The sequence below is a fragment of the Chiloscyllium plagiosum genome, unplaced genomic scaffold, assembly GCF_037043375.1.
Source record: "Chiloscyllium plagiosum isolate Xiang-an unplaced genomic scaffold, Cpla_swu_hap1 HiC_scaffold_35, whole genome shotgun sequence".
Taxonomy (NCBI): Eukaryota; Metazoa; Chordata; class Chondrichthyes; order Orectolobiformes; family Hemiscylliidae; genus Chiloscyllium; species Chiloscyllium plagiosum.
In genome coordinates this window covers 20,091,901-20,103,620 of record NW_028270173.1, presented here as the reverse complement: position 1 = coordinate 20,103,620, position 11,720 = coordinate 20,091,901, and positions in this window count along the sequence as shown.

The following is an 11,720-nucleotide window of genomic DNA, read 5'->3' as shown; positions in this document are numbered from 1 at the left end:
GAAGGAGTGTTTCTGTACCCAGTCACAGTGCTCTCTGAAGGAGTGTTTCTGTACTCAGTCACTGTGCTCTCTGTAGGAGCGTGTCATTACCCAGTCACTGTACTCTCGAAAGGAGTGTTTCTGTACCCAGTCACTGTGTTCCCTGAAGGATTGTTTCTGTACCCAGTCACTGTGCACTCTGAAGGAATGTTTCTGTACCCAGTCACTGTGCTCACTGAAGGAGTGTTTTTGTACCCAGTCACTGTGCTCTCTGAAGGAGTGTTTCTGTTCCAAGTCACTGTGATCACTTAAGGAGTGTTTCTGTACCCAGTCAATGTGCACTCTGAAGGAGTGTTTCTGTACCCAGTCACTGTGCTCCCTGAAGGAGTGTTTCTGTATCCAGTCACTGTGCTCCCTGAAGGAGTGTTTCTGTGCCCAGTCACTGTGCTCCCTGAAGGAGTGTTTCTGTACCCAGTCACAGTGCTCCCTGAAGGAGTGTTTCTGTACCCAGTCACTGTGCTCTCTGAAGGAGTGTTTCTGTACCCAGTCACTGTGCTCCCTGAAGGAGTGTTTCTGTACCCAGTCACTGTACTCCCTGAAGGAGTGTTTCTGTACCCAGTCACTGTGCTCTCTGAAGGAGTGTTTCTGTACCCAGTCACTGTGCTCCCTGAAGGAGTGTTTCTGTACCCAGTCACTGTGCTCTCTGAAGGAGTGTTTCTGTACCCAGTCACTGTGCTCCCTGAAGGACTGTTTCTGTACCCAGTCACTGTGCTCCCTGAAGGAGTGTTTCTGTACCCAGTCACAGTGATCTCTGAAGGAGTGTTTCTGTACCCAGTCACTGTGCTCTCTGAAGGAGTGTTTCTTTACCCAGTCACAGTGCTACCCTGATGGAGTGTTTCTGTACCCAGTCACTGTGCTCCCTGATGGAGTGTTTCTGTACCCAGTCACTGTGCTCCCTGAAGGAGTGTTTCTGTACCCAGTCACTGTGTTCCCTGAAGGAGTGTTTCTGTACCCAGTCACAGTTCTCTCTGAAGGAGTGTTTCTGTACCCAGTCACTGTGCACTCCGAAGGAGTGTTTCTGTACCCAGTCACTGTGCTCCCTGATGGAGTGTTTCTGTACCCAGTCACTGTGCTCCCTGAAGGAGTGTTTCTGTACCCAGTCACAGTGCTCTCTGAAGGAGTGTTTCTGTACCCAGTCACTGTGCTCTCTGAAGGAGTGTTTCTTTACCCAGTCACAGTGCTACCCTGATGGAGTGTTTCTGTACCCAGTCACTGTGCTCCCTGATGGAGTGTTTCTGTACCCAGTCACTGTGGTCCCTGAAGGAGTGTTTCTGTACCCAGTCACTGTGCTCTCTAAAGGAGTGTTTCTGTCCCCAGTCACTGTGCTCTCTGAAGGAGTGTTTCTGTTCCAAGTCACTGTGATCACTGAAGGAGTGTTTCTGTACCCAGTCAATGTGCACTCTGAAGGAGTGTTTCTGTACCCAGTCACTGTGCTCCCTGAAGGAGTGTTTCTGTATCCAGTCACTGTGCTCCCTGAAGGAGTGTTTCTGTGCCCAGTCACTGTGCTCCCTGAAGGAGTGTTTCTGTACCCAGTCACAGTGCTCCCTGAAGGAGTGTTTCTGTACCCAGTCACTGTGCTCTCTGAAGGAGTGTTTCTGTACCCAGTCACTGTGCTCCCTGAAGGAGTGTTTCTGTACCCAGTCACTGTACTCCCTGAAGGAGTGTTTCTGTACCCAGTCACTGTGCTCTCTGAAGGAGTGTTTCTGTACCCAGTCACTGTGCTCCCTGAAGGAGTGTTTCTGTACCCAGTCACTGTGCTCTCTGAAGGAGTGTTTCTGTACCCAGTCACTGTGCTCCCTGAAGGAGTGTTTCTGTACCCAGTCACTGTGCTCCCTGAAGGAGTGTTTCTGTATCCAGTCACTGTGCTCCCTGAAGTACTGTTTCTGTACCCAGTCACTGTGCTCCCTGAAGGAGTGTTTCTGTACCCAGTCACAGTGATCTCTGAAGGAGTGTTTCTGTACCCAGTCACTGTGCTCTCTGAAGGAGTGTTTCTTTACCCAGTCACAGTGCTACCCTGATGGAGTGTTTCTGTACCCAGTCACTGTGCTCCCTGATGGAGTGTTTCTGTACCCAGTCACTGTGCTCCCTGAAGGAGTGTTTCTGTACCCAGTCACTGTGTTCCCTGAAGGAGTGTTTCTGTACCCAGTCACAGTTCTCTCTGAAGGAGTGTTTCTGTACCCAGTCACTGTGCACTCCGAAGGAGTGTTTCTGTACCCAGTCACTGTGCTCCCTGATGGAGTGTTTCTGTACCCAGTCACTGTGCTCCCTGAAGGAGTGTTTCTGTACCCAGTCACAGTGCTCTCTGAAGGAGTGTTTCTATACCCAGTCACTGTGCTCTCTGAAGGAGTGTTTCTTTACCCAGTCACAGTGCTACCCTGATGGAGTGTTTCTGTACCCAGTCACTGTGCTGCCTGATGGAGTGTTTCTGTACCCAGTCACTGTGGTCCCTGAAGGAGTGTTTCTGTACCCAGTCACTGTGCTCTCTAAAGGAGTGTTTCTGTCCCCAGTCACTGTGCTCTCTGAAGGAGTGTTTCAGTACTCACTCACTGTGCTCCCTGGAGGAGTGTTTCTGTACTCAGTCACAGTGCTCTCTGAAGGAGTGTTTCTGTCCCCAGTCACTGTGCTCTCTAAAGGAGTGTTTCAGTACTCACTCACTGTGCTCCCTGGAGGAGTGTTTCGTTACTCATTCACAGTGCTCTCTGAAGGAGTGTTTCTGTACCAAGTCACTGTGCTCTCTGAAGGAGTGTTTCTGTACTCAGTCACTGTGCTCCCTGAAGGAGTGTTTCTGTACCCAGTAACTGTGCTCTCTGAAGGAGTGTTTCTGTACAAAGTCACTGTGCACCCTGAAGGAGTGTTTCTGTACCCAGTCACTGTGCTCTCTGAAGGAGTGTTTCTGTACCCAGTCACAGTGCTCTCTGAAGGAGTGTTTCTGTACTCAGTCACTGTGCTCTCTGAAGGAGCGTTACTTTACCCAGTCACTGTACTCTCGAAAGGAGTGTTTCTGTACCCAGTCACTGTGTTCCCTGAAGGATTGTTTCTGTACCCAGTCACTGTGCACTCTGAAGGAATGTTTCTGTACCCAGTCACTGTGCTCACTGAAGGAGTGTTTTTGTACCCAGTCACTGTGCTCTCTGAAGGAGTGTTTCTGTTCCAAGTCACTGTGATCACTGAAGGAGTGTTTCTGTACCCAGTCACAGTGATCTCTGAAGGAGTGTTTCTGTACCCAGTCACTGTGCTCCCTGAAGGAGTGTTTCTGTATCCAGTCACTGTGCTCCCTGAAGGAGTGTTTCTGTACCCAGTCACTGTGCTCCCTGAAGGAGTGTTTCTGTACCCAGTCACAGTGCTCCCTGAAGGAGTGTTTCTGTACCCAGTCACTGTGCTCTCTGAAGGAGTGTTTCTGTACCCAGTCACTGTGCTCCCTGAAGGAGTGTTTCTGTACCCAGTCACTGTACTCCCTGAAAGAGTGTTTCTGTACCCAGTCACTGTGCTCTCTGAAGGGGTGTTTCTGTACCCAGTCACTGTGCTCCCTGAAGGAGTGTTTCTGTACCTAGTCACTGTGCTCTCTGAAGGAGTGTTTCTGTACCCAGTCACTGTGCTCCCTGAAGGAGTGTTTCTGTACCCAGTCACTGTGCTCCCTGAAGGAGTGTTTCTGTATCCAGTCACTGTGCTCCCTGAAGGACTGTTTCTGTACCCAGTCACTGTGCTCCCTGAAGGAGTGTTTCTGTACCCAGTCACAGTGATCTCTGAAGGAGTGTTTCTGTACCCAGTCACTGTGCTCTCTGAAGGAGTATTTCTGTACCCAGTCACTGTGCTCCCTGAAGGAGTGTTTCTGTACCCAGTCACTGTGTTCCCTGAAGGAGTGTTTCTGTACCCAGTCACTGTGCTCCCTGAAGGAGTGTTTCTGTACCCAGTCACAGTGCTACCCTGATGGAGTGTTTCTGTACCCAGTCACTGTGCTCCCTGATGGAGTGTTTCTGTACCCAGTCACTGTGCTCCCTGAAGGAGTGTTTCTGTACCCAGTCACTGTGTTCCCTGAAGGAGTGTTTCTGTACCCAGTCACTGTGCACCCTGAAGTACTGTTTCTGTACCCAGTCACTGTGCTCTCTGAAGGAGCGTTTCTTTACCCAGTCACTGTACTCTCGAAAGGAGTGTTTCTGTACCCAGTCACTGTGTTCCCTGAAGGACTGTTTCTGTACCCAGTCACTGTGCACTCTGAAGGAATGTTTCTGTACCCAGTCACTGTGCTCTCTGAAGGAGTGTTTGTGTACCCAGTCCCTGTGCTCTCTGAAGGAGTGTTTCTGTTCCACGTCACTGTGATCACTGAAGGAGTGTTTCTGTACCCAGTCACTGTGCTCTCTGAAGGAGTGTTTCTGTACCCAGTCACTGTGCTCTCTGAAGGAATGTTTCTGTACCCAGTCACTGTACTCCCTGAAGGAGTGTTTCTGTACCCAGTCACTGTGCTCCCGGAAGGAGCGTTTCCGTACCCAGTCACTGTGCTCTCTGAAGGAGTGTTTCTGTACCCAGTCACTGTGCTCCCTGATGGAGTGTTTCTGTACCCAGTCACGGTGCTCCCTGAAAGAGTGTTTCTGTACCCAGTCACAGTGCTCTCTGAAGGAGTGTTTCTGTACCCAGTCACTGTGCTCTCTGAAGGAGTGTTTCTTTACCCAGTCACAGTGCTACCCTGATGGAGTGTTTCTGTACCCAGTCACTGTGCTCCCTGATGGAGTGTTTCTGTACCCAGTCACTGTGCTCCCTGAAGGAGTATTTCTGTACCCAGTCACTGTGCTCTCTGAAGGAGTGTTTCTGTCCCCAGTCCCTGTGCTCTCTGAAGGAGTGTTTCAGTACTCACTCACTGTGCTCCCTGGAGGAGTGTTTCTGTACTCATTCACAGTGCTCTCTGAAGGAGTGTTTCTGTACCAAGTCACTGTGCTCTCTGAAGGAGTGTTTCTGTACTCAGTGACTATGCTGCCTGAAGGAGTGTTTCTGTACCCAGTCACTGTGCTCTCTGAAGGAGTGTTTCTGTACCCAGTCACTGTGCGCTCTGAAGGAGTGTTTCTGTACCCAGTCACTGTGCACCCTGAAGGAGTGTTTCTGTACCCAGTCACTGTGATCCCTGAAGGAGTGTTTCTGTACCCAGTCACAGTGCTCTCTGAAGGAGTGTTTCTGTACCCAGTCACTGTGCACTCTGAAGGAGTGTTTCTGTACCAAGTCACTGTGCTCTCTGAAGGAGTGTTTCTGTACCCAGTCACTGTGCACTCTGAAGGAGTGTTTCTGTACCCAGTCACTGTGCTCCCTGAAGGAGTGTTTCTGTACCCAGTCACTGTGCTCTCTGAAGGAGTGTTTCTGTCCCCAGTCACTGTGCTCTCTGAAGGAGTGTTTCAGTACTCACTCACTGTGCTCCCTGGAGGAGTGTTTCTGTACTCAGTCACAGCGCTCTCTGAAGGAGTGTTTCTGTCCCCAGTCACTGTGCTCTCTAAAGGAGTGTTTCAGTACTCACTCACTGTGCTCCCTGGAGGAGTGTTTCTGTACCCAGTTACTGTGCTCTCTGAAGGAGTGTTTCTGTACCCAGTCACTGTACTCTCGAAAGGAGTGTTTCTGTACCCAGTCACTGTGTTCCCTGAAGGAGTGTTTCTGTACCCAGTCACTGTGTTCCCTGAAGGAGTGTTTCTGTACCCAGTCACTGTGCACCCTGAAGTACTGTTTCTGTACCCAGTCACTGTGCTCTCTGAAGGAGCGTTTCTTTACCCAGTCACTGTACTCTCGAAAGGAGTGTTTCTGTACCCAGTCACTGTGTTCCCTGAAGGACTGTTTCTGTACCCAGTCACTGTGCACTCTGAAGGAATGTTTCTGTACCCAGTCACTGTGCTCTCTGAAGGAGTGTTTGTGTACCCAGTCCCTGTGCTCTCTGAAGGAGTGTTTCTGTTCCACGTCACTGTGATCACTGAAGGAGTGTTTCTGTACCCAGTCACTGTGCTCTCTGAAGGAGTGTTTCTGTACCCAGTCACTGTGCTCTCTGAAGGAATGTTTCTGTACCCAGTCACTGTACTCCCTGAAGGAGTGTTTCTGTACCCAGTCACTGTGCTCCCGGAAGGAGCGTTTCCGTACACAGTCACTGTGCTCTCTGAAGGAGTGTTTCTGTACCCAGTCACTGTGCTCCCTGATGGAGTGTTTCTGTACCCAGTCACGGTGCTCCCTGAAAGAGTGTTTCTGTACCCAGTCACAGTGCTCTCTGAAGGAGTGTTTCTGTACCCAGTCACTGTGCTCTCTGAAGGAGTGTTTCTTTACCCAGTCACAGTGCTACCCTGATGGAGTGTTTCTGTACCCAGTCACTGTGCTCCCTGATGGAGTGTTTCTGTACCCAGTCACTGTGCTCCCTGAAGGAGTATTTCTGTACCCAGTCACTGTGCTCTCTGAAGGAGTGTTTCTGTCCCCAGTCCCTGTGCTCTCTGAAGGAGTGTTTCAGTACTCACGCACTGTGCTCCCTGGAGGAGTGTTTCTGTACTCATTCACAGTGCTCTCTGAAGGATTGTTTCTGTACCAAGTCACTGTGCTCTCTGAAGGAGTGTTTCTGTACTCAGTGACTATGCTGCCTGAAGGAGTGTTTCTGTACCAAGTCACTGTGCTCTCTGAAGGAGTGTTTCTGTACCCAGTCACTGTGCGCTCTGAAGGAGTGTTTCTGTACCCAGTCACTGTGCACCCTGAAGGAGTGTTTCTGTACCCAGTCACTGTGATCCCTGAAGGAGTGTTTCTGTACCCAGTCACAGTGCTCTCTGAAGGAGTGTTTCTGTACCCAGTCACTGTGCCCTCTGAAGGAGTGTTTCTGTACCAAGTCACTGTGCTCTCTGAAGGAGTGTTTCTGTACCCAGTCACTGTGCACTCTGAAGGAGTGTTTCTGTACCCAGTCACTGTGCTCCCTGAAGGAGTATTTCTGTACCCAGTCACTGTGCTCTCTGAAGGAGTGTTTCTGTCCCCAGTCACTGTGCTCTCTGAAGGAGTGTTTCAGTACTCACTCACTGTGCTCCCTGGAGGAGTGTTTCTGTACTCAGTCACAGCGCTCTCTGAAGGAGTGTTTCTGTCCCCAGTCACTGTGCTCTCTAAAGGAGTGTTTCAGTACTCACTCACTGTGCTCCCTGGAGGAGTGTTTCTGTACTCATTCACAGTGCTCTCTGAAGGAGTGTTTCTGTACTCAGTGACTATGCTGCCTGAAGGAGTGTTTCTGTACCAAGTCACTGTGCTCTCTGAAGGAGTGTTTCTGTACCCAGTCACTGTGCACTCTGAAGGAGTGTTTCTGTACCCAGTCACTGTGCACCCTGAAGGAGTGTTTCTGTACCCAGTCACTGTGCTCTCTGAAGGAGTGTTTCTGTACCCAGTCACAGTGCTCTCTGAAGGAGTGTTTCTGTACCCAGTCACTGTGCTCTCTGAAGGAGTGTTTCTGTACCCAGTCACAGTGCTCTCTGAAGGAGTGTTTCTGTACTCAGTCACTGTGCTCTCTGTAGGAGCGTTTCATTACCCAGTCACTGTACTCTCGAAAGGAGTGTTTCTGTACCCAGTCACTGTGTTCCCTGAAGGATTGTTTCTGTACCCAGTCACTGTGCACTCTGAAGGAATGTTTCTGTACCCAGTCACTGTGCTCACTGAAGGAGTGTTTTTGTACCCAGTCACTGTGCTCTCTGAAGGAGTGTTTCTGTTCCAAGTCACTGTGATCACTGAAGGAGTGTTTCTGTACCCAGTCAATGTGCACTCTGAAGGAGTGTTTCTGTACCCAGTCACTGTGCTCCCTGAAGGAGTGTTTCTGTATCCAGTCACTGTGCTCCCTGAAGGAATGTTTCTGTACCCAGTCACTGTGCTCCCTGAAGGAGTGTTTCTGTACCCAGTCACAGTGCTCCCTGAAGGAGTGTTTCTGTACCCAGTCACTGTGCTCTCTGAAGGAGTGTTTCTGTACCCAGTCACTGTGCTCCCTGAAGGAGTGTTTCTGTACCCAGTCACTGTACTCCCTGAAGGAGTGTTTCTGTACCCAGTCACTGTGCTCTCTGAAGGAGTGTTTCTGTACCCAGTCACTGTGCTCCCTGAAGGAGTGTTTCTGTACCCAGTCACTGTGCTCTCTGAAGGAGTGTTTCTGTACCCAGTCACTGTGCTCTCTGAAGGAGTGTTTCTGTATCCAGTCACTGTGCTCCCTGAAGGACTGTTTCTGTACCCAGTCACTGTGCTCCCTGAAGGAGTGTTTCTGTACCCAGTCACAGTGATCTCTGAAGGAGTGTTTCTGTACCCAGTCACTGTGCTCTCTGAAGGAGTGTTTCTTTACCCAGTCACAGTGTTACCCTGATGGAGTGTTTCTGTACCCAGTCACTGTGCTCCCTGATGGAGTGTTTCTGTACCCAGTCACTGTGCTCCCTGAAGGAGTGTTTCTGTACCCAGTCACTGTGTTCCCTGAAGGAGTGTTTCTGTACCCAGTCACAGTTCTCTCTGAAGGAGTGTTTCTGTACCCAGTCACTGTGCACTCCGAAGGAGTGTTTCTGTACCCAGTCACTGTGCTCCCTGATGGAATGTTTCTGTACCCAGTCACTGTGCTCCCTGAAGGAGTGTTTCTGTACCCAGTCACAGTGCTCTCTGAAGGAGTGTTTCTGTACCCAGTCACTGTGCTCTCTGAAGGAGTGTTTCTTTACCCAGTCACAGTGCTACCCTGATGGAGTGTTTCTGTACCCAGTCACTGTGCTCCCTGATGGAGTGTTTCTGTACCCAGTCACTGTGCTCCCTGAAGGACTGTTTCTGTACCCAGTCACTGTGCTCTCTAAAGGAGTGTTTCTGTCCCCAGTCACTGTGCTCTCTGAAGGAGTGTTTCAGTACTCACTCACTGTGCTCCCTGGAGGAGTGTTTCTGTACTCAGTCACAGTGCTCTCTGAAGGAGTGTTTCTGTCCCCAGTCACTGTGCTCTCTAAAGGAGTGTTTCAGTACTCACTCACTGTGCTCCCTGGAGGAGTGTTTCGTTACTCATTCACAGTGCTCTCTGAAGGAGTGTTTCTGTACCAAGTCACTGTGCTCTCTGAAGGAGTGTTTCTGTACTCAGTCACTATGCTGCCTGAAGGAGTGTTTCTGTACCCAGTCACTGTGCTCTCTGAAGGAGTGTTTCTGTACTCAGTCACTGTGCTCCATGAAGGAGTGTTTCTGTACCCAGTAACTGTGCTCTCTGAAGGAGTGTTTCTGTACCCAGTCACTGTGCTCTCTGAAGGAGTGTTTCTGTACCCAGTCACAGTGCTCTCTGAAGGAGTGTTTCTGTACTCAGTCACTGTGCTCTCTGAAGGAGCGTTTCTTTACCCAGTCACTGTACTCTCGAAAGGAGTGTTTCTGTACCCAGTCACTGTGTTCCCTGAAGGATTGTTTCTGTACCCAGTCACTGTGCACTCTGAAGGAATGTTTCTGTACCCAGTCACTGTGCTCACTGAAGGAGTGTTTTTGTACCCAGTCACTGTGCTCTCTGAAGGAGTGTTTCTGTTCCAAGTCACTGTGATCACTGAAGGAGTGTTTCTGTACCCAGTCACAGTGATCTCTGAAGGAGTGTTTCTGTACCCAGTCACTGTGCTCCCTGAAGGAGTGTTTCTGTATCCAGTCACTGTGCTCCCTGAAGGAGTGTTTCTGTACCCAGTCACTGTGCTCCCTGAAGGAGTGTTTCTGTACCCAGTCACAGTGCTCCCTGAAGGAGTGTTTCTGTACCCAGTCACTGTGCTCTCTGAAGGAGTGTTTCTGTACCCAGTCACTGTGCTCCCTGAAGGAGTGTTTCTGTACCCAGTCACTGTACTCCCTGAAAGAGTGTTTCTGTACCCAGTCACTGTGCTCTCTGAAGGAGTGTTTCTGTACCCAGTCACTGTGCTCCCTGAAGGAGTGTTTCTGTACCTAGTCACTGTGCTCTCTGAAGGAGTGTTTCTGTACCCAGTCACTGTGCTCCCTGAAGGAGTGTTTCTGTACCCAGTCACTGTGCTCCCTGAAGGAGTGTTTCTGTATCCAGTCACTGTGCTCCCTGAAGGACTGTTTCTGTACCCAGTCACTGTGCTCCCTGAAGGAGTGTTTCTGTACCCAGTCACAGTGATCTCTGAAGGAGTGTTTCTGTACCCAGTCACTGTGCTCTCTGAAGGAGTGTTTCTGTACCCAGTCACAGTGCTACCCTGATGGAGTGTTTCTGTACCCTGTCACTGTGCTCCCTGATGGAGTGTTTCTGTACCCAGTCACTGTGCTCCCTGAAGGAGTGTTTCTGTACCCAGTCACTGTGTTCCCTGAAGGAGTGTTTCTGTACCCAGTCACTGTGCACCCTGAAGTACTGTTTCTGTACCCAGTCACTGTGCTCTCTGAAGGAGCGTTTCTTTACCCAGTCACTGTACTCTCGAAAGGAGTGTTTCTGTACCCAGTCACTGTGTTCCCTGAAGGACTGTTTCTGTACCCAGTCACTGTGCACTCTGAAGGAATGTTTCTGTACCCAGTCACTGTGCTCTCTGAAGGAGTGTTTGTGTACCCAGTCCCTGTGCTCTCTGAAGGAGTGTTTCTGTTCCACGTCACTGTGATCACTGAAGGAGTGTTTCTGTACCCAGTCACTGTGCTCTCTGAAGGAGTGTTTCTGTACCCAGTCACTGTGCTCTCTGAAGGAATGTTTCTGTACCCAGTCACTGTACTCCCTGAAGGAGTGTTTCTGTACCCAGTCACTGTGCTCCCGGAAGGAGCGTTTCCGTACCCAGTCACTGTGCTCTCTGAAGGAGTGTTTCTGTACCCAGTCACTGTGCTCTCTGAAGGAGTGTTTCTTTACCCAGTCACAGTGCTACCCTGATGGAGTGTTTCTGTACCCAGTCACTGTGCTCCCTGATGGAGTGTTTCTGTACCCAGTCACGGTGCTCCCTGATGGAGTGTTTCTGTACCCAGTCACTGTGCTCCCTGATGGAGTGTTTCTGTACCCAGTCACTGTGCTCCCTGATAGAGTGTTTCTGTACCCAGTCACTGTGCTCCCTGAAGGAGTGTTTCTGTACCCAGTCACAGTGCTCTCTGAAGGAGTGTTTCTGTACCCAGTCACTGTGCTCTCTGAAGCAGTGTTTCTTTACCCAGTCACAGTGCTACCCTGATGGAGTGTTTCTGTACCCAGTCACTGTGCTCCCTGATGGAGTGTTTCTGTACCCAGTCACTGTGCTCCCTGAAGGAGTGTTTCTGTACCCAGTCACTGTGCTCTCTAAAGGAGTGTTTCTGTCCCCAGTCACTGTGCTCTCTGAAGGAGTGTTTCAGTACTCACTCACTGTGCTCCCTGGAGGAGTGTTTCTGTACTCAGTCACAGTGCTCTCTGAAGGAGTGTTTCTGTCCCCAGTCACTGTGCTCTCTAAAGGAGTGTTTCAGTACTCACTCACTGTGCTCCCTGGAGGAGTGTTTCGTTACTCATTCACAGTGCTCTCTGAAGGAGTGTTTCTGTACCAAGTCACTGTGCTCTCTGAAGGAGTGTTTCTGTACTCAGTCACTATGCTGCCTGAAGGAGTGTTTCTGTACCCAGTCACTGTGCTCTCTGAAGGAGTGTTTCTGTACTCAGTCACTGTGCTCCATGAAGGAGTGTTTCTGTACCCAGTAACTGTGCTCTCTGAAGGAGTGTTTCTGTACCCAGTCACTGTGCTCTCTGAAGGAGTGTTTCTGTACCCAGTCACAGTGCTCTCTGAAGGAGT